This window comes from Lissotriton vulgaris, chromosome 11 (assembly GCF_964263255.1).
Source record: "Lissotriton vulgaris chromosome 11, aLisVul1.2, whole genome shotgun sequence".
NCBI classification, from domain to species: domain Eukaryota; kingdom Metazoa; phylum Chordata; class Amphibia; order Caudata; family Salamandridae; genus Lissotriton; species Lissotriton vulgaris.
The window spans coordinates 62,213,794-62,237,526 of NC_141699.1; the positions used below are offsets into that span (position 1 = coordinate 62,213,794).

General features: G+C 43.1%; 1 pseudogene; it reads right to left on the reverse strand.

The window, feature by feature from the left end:
- The window catches only part of LOC147678967 (E3 SUMO-protein ligase KIAA1586-like), a 37,030-nt pseudogene extending 26,073 nt beyond the window's left edge, over window positions 1-10,957 (reverse strand).
- Window positions 10,958-23,733: the final 12,776 nt, after the last annotated feature.

Below are 23,733 nucleotides of genomic sequence, written 5' to 3' on the forward strand. Positions count from 1 at the left end.
GGACTATATTAGACCTGTTTGGCACCCCCTCTCCCCCCATTATCACCCGTTCTGGCTCTGCACGAGGACTCAGGATGGGACGACCCGCAACCACTACATTCATGTTTGAATTTACACGATCCCTGGGGTCTCGTACATTTACCTCTGTTGAAATTAAAGCAGAAACCCCTTTTCCCAGTATTGCCGGCAGGTTTCGAGTAATCGTCGGCACCCGTACCTGATCGAAAGGGCGTCCCCGCATATTGCCGGGAGGATTCGCCAACATTACTTCCCACCAACGGCATTTTTAACATTCCTGACTCCTTCATTTTATCCCAAGTCAAGGAATCATAACAATCCCAGGTTAAACTTTTATTATGCTCCTTTTCCTTTCTGAAAAGATTATCGTAACAGAACCAATGGTTACCCTGGTGCGATGTCGAGTACCCCATGATTCGTGATTGATAGATTGGAAACTCGGAAAGCAACTCAGGCCTACGTTCCCCCAAGATTGATGTAAAGATTCCCCAAGCATTGCCCCAATTGCCGATATTCTCATTCACTTTAAAGGCGGCCATTTTTGCGCGCCAAACACTCGGATGCATAAGATCCTTCTGACTCTTTACATGCTCTACCTCATAATGATCAACAAGCAATGAGAAAATGTTCACATATTCCCCCGCCCAAATCTTTTCCTTAATTGCCAAAGGAACATGTTGACCCAATTTTTCTCTCCGAGAGGGTGTTGACTCATCCCTCGCAATCGGCAATGGCCGCTTACCTGCACCCGACGCTGCCTCTGTGGTCGCAATCGTCCCCGGTGTCTTGTCCACTACTGCAGCCGGCACGGACACCTTGGCTGCTTCCCGTTTCTCACGCAATTGCTTTATCAGCGCCTGCGCCTCGACAGCCGTGGCGCCCTCGTTACCTTTACCCAACCACGCTGCCAATTGTGCTGCCAGCTCGGGCGGCATATCATCCTCGGATACGGGGGTGACCACAACGGGAATCGGATTCCCCTCCTCCGGCACGGGAGTTGGTGCCTCGAGCGGGGCACTGGGACCCGGGATGTCTTCTCCCGCTGCTCCCCTCCTGGGCCTCTTGTTTTTCCCTCCCGGGGCTGCTCCCGCCAACGGACGTTTTGGTCCCCGTTCCTCGTTCTTATCCACCCGCTTCTTTAGTTCGGACATCTCCTTCATGAGAACACGCAGCATCTGGTCAGTAGTCATGCGTTTTCCGACCTTCTTCGGCATTCTCCAACAAAGTAACTGTAAAACAAACAAGAACGATTAAAACGCTCAAAATTGGCTCTTCGTTCCGTCTCGAGCTCACGTGCAGCGAGGAGGTGCAGCTTCAGAGCACAGGAACAAGAGGATGTCTTCTGGTCTTGTGTCCCTTTTTATCCATCTTCAGGGCGGGCGTAAACCCGCCCCTGCCTGCCCCGAGGGCGTGGCCGGCCGCGTCAGTGTCTAGGCCAGCCCACTCTAGGGCGGGAACAAGCGCGCCCCGGCTACGCCGCTTCGGGCATACCAGCCGAGACGCGCCTCCCGCCCAAAATGGCTTCCCGGGGGGATCGAGGCACTCTGCCATACGTTCGGGGGGACCGAGTGGTCGCCCCTTTCCATGAGGGCTGCAAGACAGCTCGGCTCCTTCACCCACCCCGCCCAAAATAACGACAAACCCTATGCAAATATTAAAAATATATACAACACACCAGCAAAGAAACGGGGTAAAACATTTTATTAAATAACTATTTACATAACTATTTTATACTTTTTATTGCCCGATCCGGCTAGCTCAATCGATCGAGCATGAAACTCATGCACTCTGATAGCAAGCGTTGCTGCTGATGCTATGCAGACCAAAACTGGTTTTCAGTTTGTACATTTTTCTAGATTTTTCCATCCAAGGTTGGTTGAGTTTGTAGAACGATGGCTTCAGATTTTCAACATACGGTGTGGTGGCGCGGACTGGGAGGGGGCGCTTCGCTGCTGCCCGCTCCCCAAGTAAGATTTTCATACGTGAAAGTACGTTAATGGTTTTGGTCCCTGAGTTGCTTCGATGTCACTGCCATTCTCAAATGGCATAAGTTCTGGATGTTGGGTGCCATAGTTCAGAGTTCTGAGCAGCGCTTGTAACACTGTCTGAAGCTTATTTCCACCTACTGCAGCTTCACTATTCTCAAAGTAAGTGAGTGTCGTTTGTGGACCTGACTGCATTTGAAAACAATGTGATATGGTACCTCCCTAAACCGCTTGACGGAGGCCCCCGAGGGGCGGTGTGATGGCACGGACTCGGAGAAGACGCTTGGCTCCGACCCCCTCCCCAAGTCTTATAGCACCGGTTCAGCCTGAGATCGCCCCCGACATAGGCGGCCGGCTCCCGGGGTCCGGCGGAACTTTTTGCCTTTTGATGAATCTTCTATTCTGGACCTTGTCCCACAATCCGTTTGACCTGAAGACACGCTGTAGTGGGGCGCCCCTTTACCGTTTTAGTTGCCATTCCGCCCGCTTTTGCTACACTGTGCCTCTTCCGCAATTCAGCTGTTTACCGCCCGCTCTTGCGACTACAGCGTGTGGCTCACCATGTAGTTGAGTTGCTCCCGCTCTTGCGATGCAACGATAAGCGACTGCCACAGGACTCTCAAAATGGCGGCCGGCTCTTCAGATTTGGGCGTGGTCCACTAAAATGGCCCTGGGACACCTTGGAACTCGGACGCTTCCCTGATAGGGCTTGGGTCCCATTCTCGAAAGCGTCCCCTCAGCCGTGAAGATTCTACAAAAGTCTTGGGGGCCCCCGACTCCCACAGGCTTCTGGTGGGGAGCGGCTGCCATGTTTGCTCGTGGAATGGCCACGACGGATGTACGAGATGGTAGTGCTCTCATGCTGACGCCAGCTTTAGTCTGAAACATCCAGAAACACTGTAGACTACCAATTCGATCAGTTCCGGTAGCGCCCCAACATGACCCGGTAGAGAAGAACTTGCCCTCCCCTCTTTGACTGATGGTTCTTGTTACCTGTCCCCTCTGTTGTCATTTTACAGAACTTTTTGGACTGCTGAAAGGGGTTGTGTTCCGAACGCTGGTTGGTGGAGACATTTTGACTATATTCTTGACCTACGTTGTCGCGTAATGCGTTATATGACACGCCGCGTTAGCGCACCCGGAAGTGATCCGGGGCGCGGCGCGCAGCGCGTAACGTAAGCATAACAGGTCATGTGACTTGTTAATAAAACTTTTTATTGGTTCATTTTACTTTTGTTATTTTAATAATGAAAAGCTTGGTCATAAGACCTAAAAAATACGCTTTTTATTGATTTCGAACTTTTTTTTTTAAACATATATGTTATAATATTCCAGGCTAATGTACTTTCCCGGAAAATTTACAACTGTCCTGCAAGTAAAATATATTCCTTTTTCGAGAAAAAGGGCGTTTCTTCGTTCCATGACGAAGCCGTTGAGTAAAAGTGACTCGGCCTGCTGTCTTAGTCGCCGATACGCCTGATTATCAGATTCTTATCGATCACTTTATGTTGCAGGAGTGGAAAACACAACTGCCCTTGACCATTTATCTTTACTGCGTTCCTACATATTATTCCTTTTATCCGTCATGTAATTGGACTGCTTTATTTCACTTGCCTTTTACTGATTCGAAAACAGTGACTAAAAGTAAAAACTTTACCAATGTAAATACTACTACCATGTTTTGTTTTAAAAACCTTTATTGTGAAAATGTCAGTATACAAATACGGGCCTATAACCTCGTGGGCCGGCCACGGAGCAAACTGAAATCGTATATGATGAGGAGACATTTACATTATAGAGGAACGTAACGAGCGGGCCATTAGGTTGCAAGAACTAAGGTGTCATTTTGGGCGAGGCCGGGCAGGTCCAAGATATAGTCAAAATATCTCCACCAACCATCGGCCAGACCAGAACCCATTTCGGCCCTTTATGCTACAAGATGGTGTCTTCCATTCAGAAAATATTGTTGGCAGCATTTTGAAAGGAAAGATAAACAGCCGTTCTCCTAGTGAGTCTCACATTGTTACATTTAGGAAGAATGTTGAAGAGTAGTATGTGGAAAATCTGAAGCCATTTTTCTACAAACTCTGAATCAGCCTTGGATGGAAAAAAAAATCCTGAAGAATGTACAAACTGAAAACCAATTTTTGTCTGTATAGCATCAACAGCAACGCTTGAGTCAGCTTTGTGTCAAGCCGCCATTTTGATTCAATCAATAACGTCCCCCTGCACACATTCAGGGACCTGGTCGTGTCTTCAGGTGAAACGGATTGTGGGACAAGAAGCAAAAAGGAAAAGGAAAAAAGTTCCGCCGGACCTCGGGAGCCGGCCGCCTATGTCATGTGCGATCTTTGGCCACACCAGGGCAATAGTGAAGCTGCAGCAGGTGCAAATAAGCTTCTGACAGTCTTACAAGCACTGCTCAGAACTCTCAACTATGGCACTCAACATCCAGGACTTGCCATTCGGATCTTGGCGCCTTGTGCTGGTTCCGACCTATTCACACATCGGTCCACTACTGACATCACTTCATAAGCCAACGGGGCACCCCACGCCGACTTTCGGCGCAGCATTGTAGGATGGCCACACCAGTGCGGCAATTTGCTGGACACCACCTCGGTGCCATCCGGATCTCGGCGCGTTCGAGTCACTGTACCGCAAGAGTGACCGCAACTCAGCTGGACACGCCGTCTTTCGGCGCAGCATTGTAGGATGGCCACACCAGTGCGGCAATTTGCTGGACACCACCTCGGTGCCATCCGGATCTCGGCACGTTCGAGTCACTGTACCGCAAGAGTGACCGCAACTCAGCTGGACACGCCGTCTTTCGGCGCAACATTGTAGGATGGCCACACCAGTGCAGCAACTTGCTGGACACCACCTCGGTGCCATCCGGATCTCGGCGCGTTGTGCTGCCTTCGGCGTTCTGTAACAGCAAGAGTGACCACAACTCAGCTGGACACGCCGTCTTTCGGCGCAGCATTGTAGGATGGCCACACCAGTGCGGCAATTTGCTGGACACCACCTCGGTGCCATCCGGATCTCGGCGCGTTCGAGTCACTGTACCGCAAGAGTGGGAGAAACTCAGCTGGACACGCCGTCTTTCGGCGCAGCATTGTAGGATGGCCAAACCAGTGCGGCAACTTGCTGGTCACCACCTCGGTGCCATCCGGATCTCGGCGCGTTGTGCTGCCTTTGGCCTACTGTAGCAGCAAGTGCGGGCGCAACTCGGCTGGACGGTGTGTGAAACGCTAAGGGGCGCCGCACTGGAGATGAGGTGACTCCACCTGGGGAGGCGGAAGAGGGCCGTTCGCGCCGCCTCCCCCCGGGCACCCCACGCCTTCTTTCGGCGCAGCATTGTAGGATGGCCACACCAGTGCAACTTGCTGGACACCAACTCGGTGCCATCCGGATCTCGGCGCATTGTGCTGCCTTCGGCCTATTCGCACATTGGTCCTCTACTGACGCCACCTCATGGGCCAATGGATTTTGTACGCTTTTTATAGCCAAAAGCCGCATAACAGGTCATGTGCCTTGTTTATAAAACTTTTCATTGGTTCATTTTACTTTTGGTTTCCTAATGATGGAAGGCTTGATCATATGACCTAAAAATAACACTTTTCATTGGATTAAAAGATTTTTTTTTCCCAAACGATGAAAGACCCACCTTTTTTTCTCACTCAGCAATCAAAAAAGGTTCCGTTAGATGACAACAGAGGGGACAGGCAACAAGAATCATCACTCAAAAAAGGAGAGGGCAAGTTCTTCCCTACCGGGTCACGTTGGGGCTCCACCGGAACTCATCAAATTGATAGTCTACAGTGTTTCTGGATGTTTCAGACTGAAGCTGGCGTCAGCATGAGAGCACCACCATCTCGTAGCTCCGTGGTGGCCATTCCGCAAGCAATCATGGCAGCCGCTCCCCACTGGAAGCCTGCGGGAGTCGGGGGCCCCCAAGACTTTTGTAGAATCTTCAAGGCTGAGGGGACGCTTTCGAGAATGGAGCCCAAGCCCTAGCAGACAAGCGTCCGAGTTCCAAGATGTTCCAGGGCCATTTTAGTGGACCAGGCCCAAATCCGAAGAGCCGGCCGCCATTTTAAGAGTCCTGTGGCAGTCGCCTATCGCTGCACCGCAAGAGTAGGCGCAACTCAACTACATGGTGAGCGAGACACTGTAGCCGCAAGAGCGGGGGATAAACAGCTGAATGGCGGATGAGGCACAGTGTAGCAAAAGCAGGCGGAATGGCAACTGAAACGGTAAAGGGGCGCCCCACTACAGCAGACGAGCCTCCAACTGGGGAGGCCCGTTCGCACAAAAGACAGCTACTGACCATTGTTGCTTCTGTTTTAAAACATTTTTTAAAATGTGTTTACTGTTTTTGTTGCGTTCTATATATTTATAAGTTATTAAAGTTTTATAATCCTACTACTTTGTTGGAGTGCTATATATTTTTAATGTGACACATAATTGTAAAAACTTTGATGTACAAAGAGGAATCCCTGGAATCTTCCGCTTCAGGCTCGGTCCCACACACCCTCACAGTGAGAATCCCCTCCCCAATCACAATACAGGATGGTTATCAGATGGTAGGAACGCGTGTGGTGTGACGGATCTCATCGGGTGGGGGCCTTGATCTACTGTAACTCCTTTGAAGAGGGGTGATTCTTTACAGTTGAGGCCATAAACTACATCCGCAGGGCTACGTGATAGCCTGGGACCGGCCTGGACAATCAGACACAAAGGAAGAGGAATGTCAGAGGGTGCGGTAGTGAATAGGGTGAAAGGGTGGTGTTGGGCTGGCACAGGGTGTGATTCTCAGGGAAGAGCAGCGCAGATGGGGGGAGGTTTATGGCCCATGCATAAGACAGAGAGCGGGGGTGACCAGTGCGTGGGGGAGATGCTTTAGAGGGTGGGGAGCCATGCTGAGGATCGGCGGTGTGCAGAAAGTTGGTCTGGTCAAGGCATCTAAAATGGCTGCCGTGCACGACAAAAGTGTAGCATTGGAAAAAAAGCAAGATGGCGCAGACAATGTTTATCAATACGAATTAATTTATAACAATTATTTTTAACAATATATTTACTCGCAGTGTCAAAATGGCGGTCAACACTTCCTGATTTCCTTCGAATCGAACGTTAACAGACGTCACGCAGCAAAAAAAAAAAAACGTTCACGCGCAGCCGCTGGAAAACAAGTATCAACATATATGAGCCTCCTCAGCCACCCTCAGAAAACATAGGGGGTCAAGATACGTCTCCCGTACCCCCTTATACCCATTTCTCACATTGTTTTTCCTCCATCTTGTAATTTAATTAAATCGAAACAAAAAATGGCGAATTCCCGTTTCGCATCCCGGTTCGAGAACCGGAAAGCGCTTCTACCGCAAAAAAATCAATATTTTTTTATTTGCCCCACGGGACCCTTTAATAACCCCAACATCATTCCTAGGGGGTCAAGAAGGGTCTACCTTGCCCCCTTTCATTAAATTCCGCCTTCGTTTTTCTCCTCCTCTTGTCTCTCGATCCTACCGAGAGACAAGATGGCGGCCGCTCCGGACTGTTTAGAATGTTGACAGACACCGGAGAGCCCATCAGCTTCGCTAGGCAAAGTTCCGTTACGCGAAAAGTTCACGAACTGGAGCGCTATCCGGGACGCTGTCACAGATATATCTGTTTTTTTAAACGTTAATTTCTCAAAATCCACTGTAGCACATATATTGAGACCCAGCAAAGGCACATCGGGCTAACAGTCCCTACAATTTTGCCAAGTTTCGTGTAAATCCAATCAGCCGTTCGAGCTAAAAGTGAGGCCAAACGCCCTATGGAAAAATGAATGGGAAAAACGCGTTTTGGGACCCCCTTTTTTCTCGGCCCCCCTTGACGAAACCCCCCCAAATTTTCAGGGGCTGATCCGAAACAAAATGTGCCATTTTCCTGAAAATTTCAGCCGATTCCGTCCACAAACGCCAAAGTTATTAGACATAGAATTTTCAAAAGTTCCATAGAGAAAAAATCCTAACTATATATACCTACTGACGACCGCCAGTAGGTATTATAAATATATATATATATATATATATATATATATTCACGCTCCAAAATCCTTCCCACTCCTCCTGGAAAGAATGACAGCACTCGAGGTTGAGGAATACAAACGCGCTAGATTTTATTCAGCGGAGGGGTGCACACAGACGCGTTTCGGCGGTCTGCCTTCGTCAGTGTGTGATGCACTGTGTTTGTATCCGACATTGTTTTTATCATACATAATCACTCCCACTACTGGTCAGGTGTGGACACAAACAAGGGGACTAGAGCCTAACATGAAACAAGGCGGCCATCTTGTAGTGTATAGTAAATGTAACACAACAGTAGGTTTTAACTAAATAAAGCCCCCAGATGGGCAATTGCATTGTATCCAGTTAGGCTAATCACAATAAAATGGCAAAAATTAGCATGAAATAATAAAGCCGTGGATCGGCTTATGTCCCCATATATATTACATGTGCCAAATCACCTGTACAAAAGGAAAATTAAATCAATTCTCAAACCACAGCTGCAAGCTGAGCATAGCTACAGGGGGGGTTTTGAATAAGTGGGTGTCAAGTGCAATGCATCGCGTGCAATATCGGCGAGGGCATGCATAGTTGTTCACAATATGAACCACATTTTGAACGGAAACTATTACATGAATTCAAAATTGAAACAAAAGTGGTTAGAGTGCATATTATGTACAGTGGAAATTGTGTATGTAGAGAGGCATTGAAAATAAGCTTCTGCATTCTGTCCGATCAAATATAATATTCATATAATCAAAGTCACAAGATATTAGTGATGATTATCAAGTACCTGATTATGGGTTATACCAAGAGAAGCATATGCCATCAGTCAAATAACCATGAGTTGTCTCTCACATACTGCTATGTACAAAAAACTACTATGTACAGGAAACGAATTGGATGCAATTTTCAGAGCTATTATATACATTAATATATACATGTTCTAAGTATGATAATGTGAAGTTCTAGTTTCAGTGTGATCAGTTGCACTATCATCTTGGAATGGTGTATATCAGATCTTAACTGCTCATTTCCCTAGATGGAAGGCCATCTCCTCCCCACTATTGAGACCTTTGGGATATTTAGTACACAGATCAATGATGTAACGGGACTCTAGTCTCCTTAGTCTGCGTAGTCGGTCACCTCCACGAATATTGTGGGGTACAATATCGAGGCCGAAGTACTGGAGCTTGCTCCGATCTCGATTGTGTACTTCCGCGAAATGGCGAGCCACCGGATAGGTCTGATCTGTTTTGTCGATGGCTCGCATATGTTCCAATATTCTAAGCTTTATCTCCTTGATCGTGCTCCCAATGTAGCGTAAGCCACAGGGGCACTGCAGGCAATATACGGCATACTGGGTGCTGCAGGTGATGAATTTATTTATATAGATTTTCCTGCCAGTCTCTGGTATTATATACGAGAGTACACGTTTACTACCTGCGCACGCTTTGCAGCGGCCGCAGGGGTAAAAGCCTCGTTGCTCCCTCAAAGTATTCGTTCTCAGGGACACTTTTTTGAGATGGCTGTGCACCAGTATGTCGCCTAGTGATTTAGCTTTGCTAAAGGTTAGGAGTGGCTGAGATGGAAGATCTTCTTTGAGCACGCTGTCTGTTAGAAGAATATGCCAATTCTTACGTAGCATGGCTCTGAAATTGTCTGCACCTGTTGAATAGGGAGTTATGACTCTGAACTTGCCTTGATCCTCACCTGACTTGCCCCTACGGTTAACCTGATCGATGTTACTGGTCAGGAGGGACTGTCTCTCTATTTTCCTTACTCTTTTTAGAGTGTTATGGAGCATGCTCTCGCCATATCCCCTAGCTTTAAATCGGGATATGCATTCCGAAGCAGCCGCTTCGAAATCCGAGGGTTTAGAGCAGTTCCTGCGGAGTCTTAGCAATTCCCCGTAGGGGATGCTCCTGATTAATTGGGGTGGATGGCTACTGCTGGCATGCAGTGTAGAGTTGCCAGCAGTTTGCTTTCTGAAGAGGTTAGTGTGGAGTTGACCATCTTCTGCGTATATTTTAAGGTCCAGGTAGTCCGCTGCCACCGGACGCACTGTCCCAGAAAATTGCAGATTAAGTTGATTGTTGTTAAGTACATTGATGTATTCCTGAGCTGTCTCAGGGGTACCTCTCCACACAATGAAGAGATCATCGATATATCGATGCCAGCAGATGACCTTGCCCTCTTCTTCCCCAACTCTGCAGCTCCTGGGTACCTGCTCCTCCCACCAGCCCACGAACAAGTTCGCGTAGCTGGGAGCAAAGCAGGTACCCATCGCCGTGCCAGACTTCTGGATGTATAACTGCTCTTCAAACAGGAATATATTGTGTTTTAGACAAAATTCTACGAATTCCAGAATCATTAGATTGTGTCCGCCTCTAGTCCATGGCTATGATCGATAATAGTATAGAGGCTGGTAATGTCTAATACCATTAAAAGATAGTCCTGTTCCCACACCAAATTGTTCAGTTTCATCAAAAAATCCTTTGTGTCTCGTATATACGAGTCCAAGTTGGACACAAGAGGGAATAAGGTGTGGTCCACAAAGCGAGACATATTCTCCGTTAGACTCCCGATGGAAGAAATAATCGGGCGTCCAGGTGGGTGGTCACGATTTTTGTGAAGTTTTGGGAGGTGGTAGAAGGTTGGTGTCATTGGGCAAGTGGTACGTAGGAACAGATGTTCATCTTTGTTCAGCATATGTTGGTTGTACCATTTGGAGATGAGTTTGTCATATTCTATGATACTTTGTTGGTAGGTATCATTAGTGCATTTAGTATAGAATTTCTCATCTGAGAGTTGCCTCAATGCTTCCTTTGTATAGTATTCACGGGTCATCAGAACCACGTTCCCGCCCTTGTCAGAGGGCTTCACAATTATTTTCGTGTCCATCGTTAATCCTTTCAAGGCAGTTCTCTGTTGTTCCGTGATATTTTGGTGGGGGTTCTTTTGGTTACTTTTCCGTAGTTTTAATAACTGGAGCGCTATCCGGGACGCTGTCACAGATATATCTGTTTTTTTAAACGTTAATTTCTCAAAATCCACTGTAGCACATATATTGAGACCCAGCAAAGGCACATCGGGCTAACAGTCCCTACAATTTTGCCAAGTTTCGTGTAAATCCAATCAGCCGTTCGAGCTAAAAGTGAGGCCAAACGCCCTATGGAAAAATGAATGGGAAAAACGCGTTTTGGGACCCCCTTTTTTCTCGGCCCCCCTTGACGAAACCCCCCCAAATTTTCAGGGGCTGATCCGAAACAAAATGTGCCATTTTCCTGAAAATTTCAGCCGATTCCGTCCACAAACGCCAAAGTTATTAGACATAGAATTTTCAAAAGTTCCATAGAGAAAAAATCCTAACTATATATACCTACTGACGACCGCCAGTAGGTATTATAAATATATATATATATATATATATATATATATATATTCACGCTCCAAAATCCTTCCCACTCCTCCTGGAAAGAATGACAGCACTCGAGGTTGAGGAATACAAACGCGCTAGATTTTATTCAGCGGAGGGGTGCACACAGACGCGTTTCGGCGGTCTGCCTTCGTCAGTGTGTGATGCACTGTGTTTGTATCCGACATTGTTTTTATCATACATAATCACTCCCACTACTGGTCAGGTGTGGACACAAACAAGGGGACTAGAGCCTAACATGAAACAAGGCGGCCATCTTGTAGTGTATAGTAAATGTAACACAACAGTAGGTTTTAACTAAATAAAGCCCCCAGATGGGCAATTGCATTGTATCCAGTTAGGCTAATCACAATAAAATGGCAAAAATTAGCATGAAATAATAAAGCCGTGGATCGGCTTATGTCCCCATATATATTACATGTGCCAAATCACCTGTACAAAAGGAAAATTAAATCAATTCTCAAACCACAGCTGCAAGCTGAGCATAGCTACAGGGGGGGTTTTGAATAAGTGGGTGTCAAGTGCAATGCATCGCGTGCAATATCGGCGAGGGCATGCATAGTTGTTCACAATATGAACCACATTTTGAACGGAAACTATTACATGAATTCAAAATTGAAACAAAAGTGGTTAGAGTGCATATTATGTACAGTGGAAATTGTGTATGTAGAGAGGCATTGAAAATAAGCTTCTGCATTCTGTCCGATCAAATATAATATTCATATAATCAAAGTCACAAGATATTAGTGATGATTATCAAGTACCTGATTATGGGTTATACCAAGAGAAGCATATGCCATCAGTCAAATAACCATGAGTTGTCTCTCACATACTGCTATGTACAAAAAACTACTATGTACAGGAAACGAATTGGATGCAATTTTCAGAGCTATTATATACATTAATATATACATGTTCTAAGTATGATAATGTGAAGTTCTAGTTTCAGTGTGATCAGTTGCACTATCATCTTGGAATGGTGTATATCAGATCTTAACTGCTCATTTCCCTAGATGGAAGGCCATCTCCTCCCCACTATTGAGACCTTTGGGATATTTAGTACACAGATCAATGATGTAACGGGACTCTAGTCTCCTTAGTCTGCGTAGTCGGTCACCTCCACGAATATTGTGGGGTACAATATCGAGGCCGAAGTACTGGAGCTTGCTCCGATCTCGATTGTGTACTTCCGCGAAATGGCGAGCCACCGGATAGGTCTGATCTGTTTTGTCGATGGCTCGCATATGTTCCAATATTCTAAGCTTTATCTCCTTGATCGTGCTCCCAATGTAGCGTAAGCCACAGGGGCACTGCAGGCAATATACGGCATACTGGGTGCTGCAGGTGATGAATTTATTTATATAGATTTTCCTGCCAGTCTCTGGTATTATATACGAGAGTACACGTTTACTACCTGCGCACGCTTTGCAGCGGCCGCAGGGGTAAAAGCCTCGTTGCTCCCTCAAAGTATTCGTTCTCAGGGACACTTTTTCGAGATGGCTGTGCACCAGTATGTCGCCTAGTGATTTAGCTTTGCTAAAGGTTAGGAGTGGCTGAGATGGAAGATCTTCTTTGAGCACGCTGTCTGTTAGAAGAATATGCCAATTCTTACGTAGCATGGCTCTGAAATTGTCTGCACCTGTTGAATAGGGAGTTATGACTCTGAACTTGCCTTGATCCTCACCTGACTTGCCCCTACGGTTAACCTGATCGATGTTACTGGTCAGGAGGGACTGTCTCTCTATTTTCCTTACTCTTTTTAGAGTGTTATGGAGCATGCTCTCGCCATATCCCCTAGCTTTAAATCGGGATATGCATTCCGAAGCAGCCGCTTCGAAATCCGAGGGTTTAGAGCAGTTCCTGCGGAGTCTTAGCAATTTCCCGTAGGGGATGCTCCTGATTAATTGGGGTGGATGGCTACTGCTGGCATGCAGTGTAGAGTTGCCAGCAGTTTGCTTTCTGAAGAGGTTAGTGTGGAGTTGACCATCTTCTGCGTATATTTTAAGGTCCAGGTAGTCCGCTGCCACCGGACGCACTGTCCCAGAAAATTGCAGATTAAGTTGATTGTTGTTAAGTACATTGATGTATTCCTGAGCTGTCTCAGGGGTACCTCTCCACACAATGAAGAGATCATCGATATATCGATGCCAGCAGATGACCTTGCCCTCTTCTTCCCCAACTCTGCAGCTCCTGGGTACCTGCTCCTCCCACCAGCCCACGAACAAGTTCGCGTAGCTGGGAGCAAAGCAGGTACCCATCGCCGTGCCAGACTTCTGGATGTATAACTGCTCTTCAAACAGGAATATATTGTGTTTTAGACAAAATTCTACGAATTCCAGAATCATTAGATTGTGTCCGCCTCTAGTCCATGGCTATGATCGATAATAGTATAGAGGCTGGTAATGTCTAATACCATTAAAAGATAGTCCTGTTCCCACACCAAATTGTTCAGTTTCATCAAAAAATCCTTTGTGTCTCGTATATACGAGTCCAAGTTGGACACAAGAGGGAATAAGGTGTGGTCCACAAAGCGAGACATATTCTCCGTTAGACTCCCGATGGAAGAAATAATCGGGCGTCCAGGTGGGTGGTCACGATTTTTGTGAAGTTTTGGGAGGTGGTAGAAGGTTGGTGTCATTGGGCAAGTGGTACGTAGGAACAGATGTTCATCTTTGTTCAGCATATGTTGGTTGTACCATTTGGAGATGAGTTTGTCATATTCTATGATACTTTGTTGGTAGGTATCATTAGTGCATTTAGTATAGAATTTCTCATCTGAGAGTTGCCTCAATGCTTCCTTTGTATAGTATTCACGGGTCATCAGAACCACGTTCCCGCCCTTGTCAGAGGGCTTCACAATTATTTTCGTGTCCATCGTTAATCCTTTCAAGGCAGTTCTCTGTTGTTCCGTGATATTTTGGTGGGGGTTCTTTTGGTTACTTTTCCGTAGTTTTAATAACTGGAGCGCTATCCGGGACGCTGTCACAGATATATCTGTTTTTTTAAACGTTAATTTCTCAAAATCCACTGTAGCACATATATTGAGACCCAGCAAAGGCACATCGGGCTAACAGTCCCTACAATTTTGCCAAGTTTCGTGTAAATCCAATCAGCCGTTCGAGCTAAAAGTGAGGCCAAACGCCCTATGGAAAAATGAATGGGAAAAACGCGTTTTGGGACCCCCTTTTTTCTCGGCCCCCCTTGACGAAACCCCCCCAAATTTTCAGGGGCTGATCCGAAACAAAATGTGCCATTTTCCAGAAAATTTCAGCCGATTCCGTCCACAAACGCCAAAGTTATTAGACATAGAATTTTCAAAAGTTCCATAGAGAAAAAATCCTAACTATATATACCTACTGACGACCGCCAGTAGGTATTATAAATATATATATATATATATATATATATATATATATATATATATATATATATATATATATATATATATATATATATATATATATATATATATATATATATATATATATATATATATATATATATATATATATATATATAGATATATATAGATATAGATATAGATAGATATAGATATATATATATAACATTTCTATGGCAAAATGAAACCCCTCATTTTGTTCCTTTGCAAATTAAATGTTTTAAGTGTTAACACTTTATTCCAATCAAGATGACTTCAGGTGTGCCATACTTTTGTCATAAGTAAGACTGTTAGCGCTCTAGTTGTTCTTTAGAACACTCTGGGACATTCTGTCACTGGGCTATAGTTGGGCTACATCTTGCTGATATTTGGGCTACATTTGTTTTTTTTTGTCTCTGGTGGCCATCTCTGGGCTACATTGGGCTACATTGGGCTACATTTGGGCTCTAACATATATATAGCCCAATGTAGCCCAATATATATTTTTCAAAGTTAATTTTCGTGAAAACCACTGGAGCATATATCTTGAGACATAGCAAAGGCACATCAGGCTACCAGTCTCTACAATTTTGCCAACTTTTGTGGAAATCCATTCAGCCGTTCGAGCTAAAAGTGAGTCCAACCGCCCTATGGAAAACTCAATGTTAAAAACACGTTTTGAGACCCCCCTTTTTTCTTGGCCCCCGCTTGACGAAACCCCCCCAAACTTTCAGGGGACGCTCAGAAACAAATTTCAGCCAAATCCGTCCATCAACGCCAAAGTTATTCAACATAGAATTTTCAGAAATCCCTTTCTCAAAAAACTAACTATATATACCTACTGGCGACCGCCAGTAGGTTATATAAAAAGGGGACGCTCAGAAACAAAATGTGCCATTTTCCTGAAAATTTCAGCCAATTCCGTCCATCAACGCCAATGTTATTCAACATAGAATTTTCAGAAATCCCTATTCAAAAAAATCCTAACTATATATACCTACTGGCGACCGCCAGTAGGTAATATATAACATTTCTATGGCAAAATGAAACCCCTCATTTTGTTCCTTTGCAAATTAAATGTTTTACGTTTTAACACTTTATTCCAATCAAGATGACTTCAGGTGTGCCATACTTTTGTCATAAGTAAGACTATTAGCGCTCTAGTTGTTCTTTAGAACACTCTGGGACATTCTGTCACTGGGCTATAGTTGGGCTACATCTGGCTGATATTTGGGCTACATTTGGTTTTTTTTGTCTCTGGTGGCCATCTTTGGGCTACATTGGGCTACATTGGGCTACATGTGGGCTCTAACATATATATAGCCCAATGTAGCCCAATATATATTTTTCAAATTTAATTTTCGTAAAAACCACTGGAGCATATATCTTGAGACATAGCAAAGGCACATCAGGCTACCAGTCCCTACAATTTTGCCAACTTTTGTGGAAATCCATTCAGCCGTTCGAGCTAAAAGTGAGTCCAACCGCCCTATGGAAAACTCAATGTTAAAAACACGTTTTGGGACCCCCCTTTTTTCTCGGCCCCCGCTTGACGAAACCCCCCCCAAACTTTCAGGGGACGCTCAGAAACAAATTTCAGCCAAATCCGTCCATCAACGCCAAAGTTATTCAACATAGAATTTTCAGAAATCCCTTTCTCAAAAAACTAACTATATATACCTACTGGCGACCGCCAGTAGGTTATATAAATATATATATATATATATATATATATATGTTCAACTTCAATTCAACATATGTGCAAACTCCATGTAGTGGCCTGATATACTACCATTTTCAAATCAAATATTCAGATTTAGTCCTTAGCCCATCATATCATCCTAGTCCATATAAAGTGAAATTGTGCAAAATATAATATCATCCAGATACAATCTTAGTTAGTATTTAAAAAATAAGCTTCCAAGGAATAAGGACCTTTACGCTAGATTTATACTAACTTGTAAACAAACATATGAAGTTCCTATTTCTTTTTCTGATCAGCTAGCAGCCGCTACTCGGTTCTCAAAACTTTAAATCAAAAGACGTTGACTATCACCCGTTTAGGTTTAGGACCATTCTGTATCCCAGCCAGGACCTACCAATGGTCTCATCGATATTATAGTTATACCTCAGGTCCATATATCATCTCAATTAATATCAGTTAACTGGATCGGTTCAATTCAACTCAAATTAAAGTAGACATGTATACATATCCTCAGTAATGTTTAATCCTGTCGGAGCCTTGGTGTTTAGTAGGAGAATGTATTTTGTTTCAAGTTTTCTCAACTTTGATTCTCTGTCACCACCCCGTCTATTGGTGTTAATTATGTCTATCACAAAGTACATGAGTGATCTGTTGTTACTTTGATGTACTTCACGATAGTGGCGGGCAACTGGGTAGGTGTTATCCCCATTAGATATTGCTCTTAGGTGTTGCAAGATTTGTTGGTGTACCGGGAGTTTAGTACTACCAACGTATTTCAATGAACAAGGACATTGCAAGATGTACACCGCATATTCGGTTTTACAAGTTAATACCTGCTATATTGGATGTTCCACATCGCTGAATCCATCTTTGTATGTTTTGGTATTAACACCATGGGTGCACGCCTTGCATGTCTTGCATTTGTAAAAGCCCTTGTTTGATTGCCACCAATTACTCTTTTTGACAGGTTCAGGGTTGGTGTCCACTATTTGATCTTTAAGGGATGGAGCCCTGCTGTATGTTAGGGATACCCTTTTGGGTAATTCCTGGCCTATAATAGGGTCTTTAATTACCAGAGGCCAATATTTATTGACAACCTTATAGATGTCCTTAGATTGTCTGCTGAATCCCGTTATGATTTTAAACTCAATCAAATCTTTTTTGGCTTTATCCTCTACATTTCTGTCTAGGGGATTACACTCTAGCAGTTCATCCCTAGAGAACATATTTGATTTGGCGATGGCTTTGTCAATCATATTAGTTGGGTATCCCCTGTCGAGAAATCTTTTTTTACTCTAATTTTGGGCTCTTTTCAGTTCAACAGGATCACTGAATCCTCTTTTCATTCTCAGCATTTCCCCATAGGGGATGCTGGCTATGAGGTGCCTGGGGTGTGCACTGGCAGCATGTAAACTACTATTCCCTGCCATTTTTTCCCGATATATCCCGGTATGTAGGCTATCATTTTTTACATACACCTCAGTGTCCAAAAAGGTTACAGTGTTTTGACTGAGGCTGGCAGTGAATCTAAGATTTAATTCATTGTCGTTGATGTTTACAATGAACTCTTGCGCTGACTCCTCACTACCCCTCCAAACAATAAACAAATCGTCGATGAAACGAAACCATACAATAATGTTGTTCTCCATTTCATCCAGGTATGTGGTTCTGAGGACCAGCTCTTCCCAAGCCCCCATGTGCAGACATGCGAAACTTGGGGAGAAGCTGGCCCCCATTGCCACACCCTGTACCTGACGATAAATCAGATTATTGAACATAAAGATATTGTTTGTTAAACAGAAATTCAACATATCCAACAACATGGAATTATGCGCATCACAACCCTCAGTTCTCCTAGATAAAAAATGTTTCACCGCTTCCAGACCCTGTGTATGTGTAATGCTGGTATACAGCGATGTCACATCCAAAGCCATAAGCCAATCTCCTTGTTTCCAGTCAATTGCTTTCATCTTTATCAAAAAATCACTGGTGTCGCGTATATATGATCTTAGATTCTGTACATAGCCCTGCAAAAAGTAGTCTATATAGATTGAAGTTCGCTCCAACAAACTCCCTCTGGCCGAGATGGTCGGTCTACCAGGGGGTTTTAGAGGGTCTTTATGTATTTTGGGGATGAAATACATGATAGGTAGAACCGGGTTGTTCACTTTTAGGTATTTAAATTCATCCCCACTGATCAATTTGGCCGCTTTCCAACCAGTTAATTTATGATGATATTCCACTTTGATTGAATTTACTGTTTGAGCTTGGATGCGCTCATAACATTCTCTATAATTGATTTGAGAATAAGCTTCTCTGTCATAATCTATTTTTGTCATTAGCACTATATTGCCCCCCGTATAACTTCCTCTGACAATTATGTTTTTGTCCTTAGCTAGGCGGGCAATCAGTGCTTTATATCCTTGTGTTAGCCTGTTATATTTCCATTTAGGCATATTACTTTTGAGTTCCTTCAAGTCACTCACCACATTCTCATGGAATATATCAATGGAGTCTCTCGGGAGAACTGGGGTGAAGGTAGATGGTGGTTTAAAGGGTGTAGTTGCCATTATCCTGTTTCCAATATCATCCACATCACCCAATCTATTTATGTCCTGTGTACTGTCATCATACCCAACTCCCTCTGTTTCCCATAGTTCCATTATGGTTCGAGTTCATTGGCTCAATGTATCTCCCTGTTCAACACTAGTAGCTGTTGTAATTCTTTCTTTCTGTTTGGTTTTGGACGCGAAGAATTTGCGTAGTTTTAATTTTCTCACTGCCTTGTATATGTCGCACCTAGTCGCTGGGTAATTGAAATTGCATTGTGAAGCAAAATATAAACCTAGATGTAAAATTTCCTCCTCATCTGATGTCAATATTAAAGGAGTTAGGTTTACAATTGTTTTACTTTTACCTCCAATTAATTCAACTGGTTCCCCGTTTTTTGACCCTGGCCCCTGCCTTTCTTTCTTCTTTGATAACCTCCTCTTTATTGGCCCGGGCCCTTTGGCGCCTCCTGAAGTTTGCTCGCTGTTTATATGTTTTTGTTGCGTACTTGCCCTCAGTGTTTGCAGTCTTTGTTGGCATAAAAAAAACATTTCCTGTCCTGGTGATGGCTTTACTCTGCCAGCTGGTTATGCTTGGTTGAAGCGCTCTGTATTTATATATATATATATATATATATATATTCACTGAAAAAACCATAGTTATAGACCATATATAGTTAGGGATTAGCATTTACAAAACCTTATTTTACTCACACAAAACAATTGAAATTAGCATATATAGTTAGTTGCACTAACTATATATCGCGCACCCGCAATCCACTGCTGATGATGTCACATATTACATCATTCATGACATGGTCAGTGACATCACTGATGACATCACTGATGACAACTCAAATGACATCACTGACAACATCACTGATGACATCAATCATGTGATAATACAATCAACCTCTTCAGACTCTAATATAACCTTAGATACACTCAGTGTAAACAGACACTCACAGATTGTCACTCATCCATGGAGTTACTCATACACCTAGTCAGTCATGCAAAGAATCAATCACACCTCCATTTCCTCTACTATAAAGTTATACACACCTTACTTATTCAAACATATTCTAACTCATATTTACTCTCTTTTACAATCACTGATACAAGTTTTAAATGATCCATGCAGCCACTCACACATTCACTGGCTCTTATACACAGTAATTTATATATGTCAACTCTCACTTGTTCTGTGTTTTACAAATGTACTTACTTTGACATGTAGCACTGACATATCCATTCACTCACCAATACACTCATGTACACAGACAACCACCCATACAGCTGTTTCCACATGCAGTTTTGAACCCATACATCTAGTGAATCAACTGTTCACACATCTATGCACAGAGTCATACACCTCCCAGCCACCCACACACACTAACGCACTCTCCCATACAAATACTTGGGCAACCAATCAATAACCCATATAGTTACTCATATAGGTACTGATCAACACATGCAGCACTTTACAGAACAACAGATATAATGATGCATAAATTAAGACAGTTTAATCACTAACCCATGCACTCAGTGAGACACATTTAATCACTCTCTCATACAGTCAGTCATGCACCTACTAAATCCTTCATCCAGACATTTATACATCCACTCATTCTTCAATATGTAAGACATATTTTAACTTTACAGAAACATACAGTCACTGGATATTGTCATCAGTGATGTCATTTGAGTTGTCATCAGTGATGTCATCAACGATGTCACTGACCATGTCATGAATGATGTAATATGTGACATCATCAGCAGTGGATTGCGGGTGCGCGATATATAGTTAGTGCAACAAACTATATATGCGAATTTCAATGGTTTTGTGTGAGTAAAATAAGGTTTTGTAAATGCTAATCCCTAACTATATATGGTCGATAACCTATGTTTTTTTCAGTGAATTTTCAAGGTTTTGTAAATGCTAATTCCTAACTATATATGCTCTATAACCTATGGTTTTTTCAGTGAATTTCAATGGTTTTTTTAATTTTTTTAATAGCAAATATCAAAAGCTGTGAAATGTAATATTCTTTTAAAGGAAAAATATATTTTATATGTTTTTAATATAATTTTTATATGCATCTGCCAAACCCTGACCTCCTAATAGTGCACTGTGGTGGAAATGATTTGGGCACTATGACTGGGGTTGGTCTGGAAATGCTTTTAAAGGACACCTTTCATCAATTGATGACACTTTTTCCCCAAACTGCCTTGGTATATTTCAATATATGCCAAAGACAGAAATGGAACTGGTCCAACCAATTTTGTCCACAATTTGAGAAATCACGGAAACATGTGAATAAATCTGTTTCTGCTTACATGAGAGACTTTAGAATGTGTTCAATATTCAACAATAACTTGCGTTACAAAATGCAAGACATCTACAGAGGAGATTGTTTGCACTTGTCAGATGAGGGGAATAGAATATTCCTCCTGAATTTAAGACTGTGCATTGGAACCTAAATCAGCCACAGAACCCAATAGCTCCTTTCAGAGCTACCCTACCTCTGATCATTCTAAACGTTTATCTTTTTCTAAGCTTTTTCACTATTTTTCACCAAAGTACGCTCCCCGGTACGCTTACCGGTGCGCGTACCGGGCGCTCTCCACGCGATTTTTTATTTTTTTTTGCCTATATGAGCGTCCTTAGCCCCCCTCAGAAAACCTAGAGGGTCAGGAAGTGTCTACCGTGCCCCCTTCTACCCATTCCGAACATTGTTTGCCCTCTATCTTGTGTCTCAATTCTACCGAAACACAAAATGGAGGACTCCCGTAACGCTGCCGGTACGCGTACCGGGGCGCGCACCGGTAAGCGCTCGATAAAAAAAGGTGGGAAAGTAATTTACAGAAAAACCACTGGAGACACTTACTTCAAATATAGAATAGGCCCTACTACATAGCAGTCCCTACCATTTACCCAAATTTGATGGAATTCCATTGAGACATTTATGCTGTAGGCCTGACTAAATATCCTGAGGTAAATTACATGACAAAAACACATATGAAGTGTTAGAATTGACAACCAATTAAAATGTTACTTTCATTATCTACTATTATTTCATGACATTTGATTGGTTATGTACCTGACTATATATAAATAAAGAAAGAGAAACACAGCCATTTTGACTACTACTTCCTGAAGTACATTTCAAGAGCATTTTCACTGACAACTTAAACTTCTTTTTGAAAGGTAAGATGGTATTTTAAAAACTGAAGTATATTGTGCACTTTAAATTAATTTGGAAACATTTTCTGATAGTTATATACTATCCCTCTGTAATAGTTATAGAATAAGATAGACTTCTCTGTTATAGTTATGGATGGAGTTAGGCTTGTCTTGTATAATTATGAATTTACTTAGGCTTTATCACATACACTTTTTTAAATTTCTACTTCCAGTCTGATACCATACACTGCCCAAATTTAACTATTAAAAAAACCAAAGTACCTGAATGAACTTAAACCCAACAGTGCCCTATCTCTACTGATATATTTTTTTTAAATGCAAATTACAGCACAAAAATGGAAGGAAAGCAAAAAAATTCCAACGAAATTGTTCTGGAGAGCAACAATAATAAAGTTATTGAACCCAATGACTCAGAATTCATGGATGAATCACGGGACTATGAACTACTTCAATGTGTACAATCAGTAGATTTCCTGATTCAAAATGAGGACATTTCTGACTATCAAATAGTAGAAGTTCTGTTAAATTTGTAAAAGGAATCTGAAAAATAAATCTATATTTAATAATTCAAAAATTGTTTGAGACATTATTCATTTTTATATGTATTTCTTAAACTAGTACCAAATTGATTATAATGTAAAGTCGGACTTAAAATATACTGTGCAACTTTTTGTGTTACATAATAGGTTTGCTCATAGTTACTTCCTTTCTCCGACTATATTATCTCCAATGTGTATTTAACATCTCTTTATCATCTCCTGCCTCCATATTGTTTCTGCTTTCCTGACAGACTACGCTATGAATTCCATATACCACAATAACTTCTGTAACAACATGCAAGTTATCTACAAAGAAGACGGTGTATATTAAATTATAGACTCTGCATTGGTACCTACATGTTGGTACTTAAATAATAAAAAAAGAACAATTAATAAACATACAATATTTGAAAAGTCTATCATTCTTTTTTCCCCATAGTACGCTCCCCGGTCCGCTTCCCGGTGCGCGTACCGGGCGCTCCCCCCGCTAAAAATACGGATTTTTTTTTTTTTTTTTGCCCCGCGTGGCCCTTTTAAAGCCCCCACATCAAGCCTAGGGGGTCAGGGAGGATCTACTCTGCCCCCTTATGGTCATTTCCCCCTTTGTTTTGGCCACCTCTTGTGTCTCGATCCTACCGAGACACAAGATGGTGGCCGCTTTGGACTGTTTAGAATGTTTACAGACACCGGGGAGCCAATCATCTTTCCGCGCGCAAGTCGCGTACCGCACTCGGAGCGCTCCCCGGTGCGCGTACCGGGGCGCGCTTACAGATATATATTTTTTTTTAACCTAACTTACTCAAAATCGACTATTACACATATCTTGAGACCTAGCAAAGGCACATCGGGCTACCAGTCCCTACA